The 6,004-nt window shown below is 42.6% G+C and overlaps 1 long non-coding RNA gene across 1 annotated transcript; it reads left to right on the forward strand.

The window, feature by feature from the left end:
* The first annotated feature begins 386 nt into the window (after positions 1-386).
* Positions 387-5,419, forward strand: LOC148118362 (uncharacterized). Its single transcript, XR_015736211.1, has 2 exons — positions 387-536; positions 5,220-5,419. It is a non-coding gene; the product is annotated as an uncharacterized LOC148118362 (long non-coding RNA).
* Positions 5,420-6,004: the final 585 nt, after the last annotated feature.

A 6,004-nucleotide genomic window follows, 5' to 3' on the forward strand; every position in this document is an offset into this window, starting at 1 on the left:
TTTAAATTACAGTAACATGAAAGTCTGGGGAAAATAACTCCCTCTACCTTCTATACATGTCCTGTACTATAAAACAAATGGGTACAGACTATGAATGAAACTAACCAATGTGAAATTAGTATAAGGTTTTTAAAAAAAAATAAACCTTGGAAGTAAACATATGTTTGAAAAATTGTGTAAATTTCCCATGGCGCATTTATGTGCCCTGTTTAAACAAGAGGCAAATAATATCTCCAGGATGAGAACAAAATCTAGGACCAAGCAAACAGAGACAGAATGACCTTATGATTTGAGATGCCTCAGGATAATGATGTGATGCTTATCTCTAGATTGCTGCCCCTCCTCATGATTCATCTTCGAGGTCATATAAACCTGACTCCCAACTAATACGGATGCTCTCTGTACTCTGGGTTCGTCTTTGAGCGCAGCTTTCCAGCTCTGGGCTTGTCTTTAAGCAGCTCAGTGTGCAGCAACCATGAAGATCTTCTGCCTTCTGTTGCTGATGTTCTGCCTGTGCTTCTGCCAGACCTACATAGGTAAGTACCAAGGCCTGCAAAAGCCCTCATCAGGCCTGGGAACGTGGGGTCTAAGAACAGGTGGTCAGTGTGTCTGGGTCTGAGAAACAATCGACAGAAGAACATTCCTGGGGTCAACGGCCCACAGCCAACAGTCATCAGGGTCTCCATTCATCCCTGTGCCCTAGGTATGAATGAAGAGCCAGAATGAAGAGCTAGTAATAGAGTTTTCCCAAGATCTTTCACCCCCTTTTGTCATGGTCATCTAGGACATAGTCTTTGTAGAAAGCTTTCTTTCTTACCTGTAGGAAGGCCTATCTCACTGAGAGGACAGATTCCTGTCTGGAGACAGGTACCCACTCTTTTACTGCCTTTCATGAGACCATTTAACACATGATTTCAATATGCTTGGCTTATGAGGAATATGTTGGCTTTTTTGTTTGTTTGTTTGTTTGTTTTGTTTTTCGAGACAGGGTTTCTCTGTAGCTTTGGAACCTGTCTTGGAACTACTAGCTCTTGTAGACCAGGCTGGCCTCGAACTCACAAATATCCACCTACCTCTGCCTCCCGAGTGCTGGTGATTAAAGGCGTGCGCCACCACTGCCCAGCTGGCTTATGTAGAATATGAACATGAGGCTCTAGATTAGCTAAATTTGTGACAGGTAAGTGATGTGGGCCTTGAAAAGCAGCGTGTAGGAAACACACAGACATAGAATAAAACACAAGGCTCTCATTTTAACTCATTCCTCCCAGTGTCTCTATTCATAAAAAGGAGTCACTATCCCCAGTTCTTGGATAGTTTACCGCCATCCCGTGACTGGTGTTCAGTAGGTCAAGACACCAATCCAAGGCCCCAGTTGTCGTGTGGCCTTATGGGGACCTTCGGGGCTTGCAGTATAGCACTGTGCTGAAAAGGAGGACATGAGAAGGGTCACAAATTCCAAGAATAAGTTCAAGAATGGCCTGAGGTGAGATCCATAGGCCACACATCTAGAAGAACCCTAAAGGTTTCTAAACAGTACAAAGACAAAATGGAAAATGGCTTTTTTCAGAAGTTTACTTGTCTGGGGGAGGATTCCAGGCCAATTAGGAATGAGGAAAAATGAAAAAGGTAATTCACTAGGCAATCCTATTACCAAAGCTCTGTCCTTCTGGTGTACCCACCCCCGTGTCATTAACTGTACACCACAAAAAATCAGATAAATTAGCCCAGTCCTCTACATAGGCATTTAGAGTTCCACAACATCTCTCTTCCTTCCCCTAAAGGCTGAACACACGTTTTGTCTAAGCTTGGTTCATTTGCTGCCTTCAAAATGAGGCAAAGACAAGAATTCCATGCTATAGAATTCTATGGCTCTAATTCCCATCTCTATGTCTATACTGTGTCTCACCAAGGAATTTCCCCATGACAAGATAGCCTAACTTCTTTAATCTCTCTGACCTGGCCTGGACCAGCAGGCCATTCTTCAGTGACAGGTTCCTGAGAGGAAGAACAAAGACAAAAAAAAATAAATAACAATAGGAAAATTGGGGTCAGGGGTGGGGGGGGGTGTCTTGCATAAGCTCTTGGTTTATAGTAAGCAATACAGCACTTTTAATACATTGTTTGCAGGGGGAAATGGGTCAGTCAGCAGAGGACGGTCATATAATGAGATAAACTTATCAAGAAGCCAATCAGTCAGTGTTGTGGAAAGAGAATACCGAATATCTCAAGCGTGTCACAGACTGAGCACACAGTAGTCTCAGGACTGATCAAAACTTTGATTTCTTTGAAGATCTGGCCCCAAGCCCAGATCAAACCATGCCAGGTTTGACCCTGGTAAAAGGACCCAGAACTAGCATTCCTTTTAATCAGGGCCTCTAAAAAAGCCTTGGATCAACCTGGCTCCCAGCACTGACCTCTGAGATATTCCCCAGGAACATCACCCAGAGGCATCCAGTGTCCATCCGGAGACCATATGCCCACTGCCGAAGGCAAGAGCACTGCAACCTTCACATCAGTCTGGACAGGGCAGCTGGCTAGCAGGACAAGGGGGGGCACAGGTGCTGGTCTCCTATTATGACTTTATTTCCAGCTGGTAAAGAGCAATGGCCCTTTTCTACACACATTTGATTCTCCAGGTTGGGAATGGAGAAAAAAACAGACTCAGAAGAATAATGACTCTTAAGTGAGACAAGCTTCATAACAGTAAGACAGACCTTTCCCCTGGACTAAAAAGTGTTGGGTTAAACATATAAAGACATCAGATGCCCAATAACTCATCGGAAACTTTCCAAGGAGCCAGTACATCTCCCAGTGATTTTTTTTCCCCAGAAAACTGCATTTTAAACTCGACAAAATATGGCTTTGCCTTCATGCAATAACTGAAAAGTATTCACTCTCTCTGACTCTCAGAAGATAAGGGAAGAGGGAATTCCTAAAAGACAAACGACAGCAGAGGGGGGGAGGGTTAGTTGTCCCCAAGATAAAATGATCAGCTTTAGAATGTGAGAAATGGCTGAGATCTCTTTCTTGGTGAATTTGAGAAGCTGCCGCCCAGGCAGGCTGTGTGGTTCACCAGCATCTTTGCATAAGGAGGTCTCAAACTGAGAATGTGACTGAATCACTTGACAGAAAGCAGGTAGCTTTTCTAATAATTCAGCAAAAGAAAAGCCAGAAATTCATTCTTGTGTAAAAGCAGGATGCAGGAATCAGCCAGAGGGTATGGTTAGGAAAAACGGGACACAAAATGGGGCCAAGAGAATCCGTCCTGGGCCGAGTTCTGTCTTTGTGGGCTCTCTGCTCTGTAAAGAGCAATAGGAATCACACCTGTCATCTGATAGGCCAGAGAGATGATGAATTAACTGGGTTGTGAATCCCTTCTTGGCTCTGAAACAGTCCTACTATATTTAACCCTCTCTGCTTAACAATTGCCTTAGTTTCTTTTTCCGATGTTGTGATTTAATACTCTGACAGAAACAACGGTGAGAAAGCCTGTTTTTATCTCATAGCACGGTGTTTAACACATGATTTCAATATGCTTGGCTTATGAGAAATATGTTGAGTTTTTTTATTTTGTTTTGTTTTTTGAGATAGGGTTTCTCTGTAGCTTTGGAACCTGTCCTGGAACTACTAGCTCTGGTAGACCAGGCTGGCCTCGAACTCACAAAGATCTGGCTGCCTCTGTGTCCCGAGTGCTGGGAGAGGGTCTAGATGACGTTTTTCTGTGCACATATCTGTAGGTGATCGCCTTTTTTGAGTAAACTATGGTGAAAAGTCCTGCATGTTGAAAATGTCACCATTTTCTGGGCCTAGGACCTGCATTATAATAGAGTACAATGTCATGCATGTAATCTCTCTCTCTCTCTCTCTCTCTCTCTCTCTCTCTCTCTTTCTCTCTCTCTCTCTCTATCTGCTTCTGATTGTGGATGTGACTACTAATTGCTATAAGCTCCTTGCAGTGATGGACTATAACTTGTAATCATGAGCCAAACCCTTTCTCCCATAAACTGCTTCTGTCAGACTATTTTGTCAAAACAATTGAAAAGGAAACTACCGCAATCTACAGTCCAAAATCAGAGAGTGATGAATGAGTGTATCCTTCCTCAGGTTCTCCATTTTATAGATCCAATGATGCCTGCCCAAGGAATAGTCCCCTCCACAGCTAAATGGCCCTTCCCACATCAGTGAATGAATCATGATCAACTTTCACAGGCATACCAGACGCCCATCTCCCAAGTGACTGCACATTCTGTCAAGCTGACAATTTAAAATAGCCACAAAACTGACCAAGAATAAAAAGAAGAAACATATAGATGAAGAACTGCATTGATGATCTCATTGAGAAAAACAAACAAAAAAAAAAGCTGTGTGGACCTCTATCAACGTGCTTTCAACACTTTGTTTCTAAAGCTCTTCCTAGTAACAATCAGATGCTAGTATTTTACCAGGAAAAAAATGGAATACACAAACATCCTCTTAGAATCCTGCCTCCATAGACAGAGCCATAAAAGGACACAAATCTGGAGTTGTTCACCTCTAAAGAATCAGACTGAGTGTGGTCATATGTGAGGTTAACAGTAGGTTGATGTCATTACCGTTAAAGCAATCAGAAGCAAGAGAGGCCAGAGCCCAAATAGTGTAGAGAAAGGATAGAGACCAGACTCAGGAAAAATGGATTTAGTATGAGCAACTGAGTGACTTATCTGTGAATCTTCTGGGATGGCAAAAACAAGATGCCCCCCATTTCCCCATTTCCTACTACCTCCATAGCACCACTGGCCCACTGGGTTGTTGGCACTGATAAAAATTTTCTACAGCTAGCGATCACAGTTCTTGCTTAATTCCAGCATCTAAGAAGGTAGGGAAAGAGCATTTCTGTGATTCAAAGACAGCCAGAGCTGCATAATAAACTCCAGGGTTAGTAAGTCCTATAGACTGTGGTCCTGTCTCCAAATGAACAGAAAGGAATTCTCTCCATGTGCCCATTCTAATGGAATAACCACAAGCTATGGGACTATTGAGCCCTGGGGTTCTCCCTGGTAAATGATATCAAGAAGGGTCTGATTTTATCAGAAGTCCTGGACATCAGTTGTGGAAGTTTTTCTTTAACTGATAAAATTCTCTGTGCACTTTGTGTAGAACTCTCAGACCTTTGTCAAACAAGTTAAAAACCACTGACGCTGCAGTCTCCAGTCTAAGGTTTTCCTGTTCTTTTCTTGTAGACACAGAAGCTTGTCTCAACAATAAAAGAGAGTGTAGCGTCTGTGAATGTCAAATGTAATTTTATGATCAAGTTGGCACCTGTTTTGAAGGAAGAGGCTACTGCTACGAGAAAAGACCAAATTTAAATAGAGTAATAGTCACATGAACAATGTGTATCCATTGCTTTAATAAAGGAAAACATCCGTTGAAGTGTATCTTCTTCACACTAAAATGAGCCTTCTGAAAATTTGTATTGAGTTAAGAAAATATGGGTTACGTCAAGGCACTTGTAGTGAAGGACAGGTCAATCTAAAACTCATGTCTGTTCAAGGGGAAATATGGCCATTTTTAAGCATAGATGATTCCACTTGATTTTTGAAGAAATGTACTATTGAAGACCACCTTTCTTCGCATAGGAAGGCATCTCTGGTGTCAAGAAGAGGGAACCGGGACATGGAGTCACTTCTACCTAAAAATACTTTACGTCTTCAGGACTTGTTCACATCCAACCACCCAAACCATCCTCCCACCTCCCTGTTATCTGGATGGTTGCCATGCTGCCGCAGGCACGTGCCACCATCGCATCCAATTACATTCATTGCATCCAGGTGTCTGAGTCCAGTGGCCACCATTCCCACACCAAGTTATGGTCAACAGAAAGACTACTGTGACACTCTTCAAAGATAAGAATAGCGTTGCACCTTTAATATACTAACGTATTTCTCACAAGACTCTGAAAAGGCTATATACTTAGGAGTTGGTGAGAAGAGAATAGGAAAAATTCTGTGTGCTAAAATGGAGGGAG

The sequence above is a fragment of the Myodes glareolus genome, chromosome 23 (assembly GCF_982192425.1).
Source record: "Myodes glareolus chromosome 23, mMyoGla1.1, whole genome shotgun sequence".
Taxonomy (NCBI): Eukaryota; Metazoa; Chordata; class Mammalia; order Rodentia; family Cricetidae; genus Myodes; species Myodes glareolus.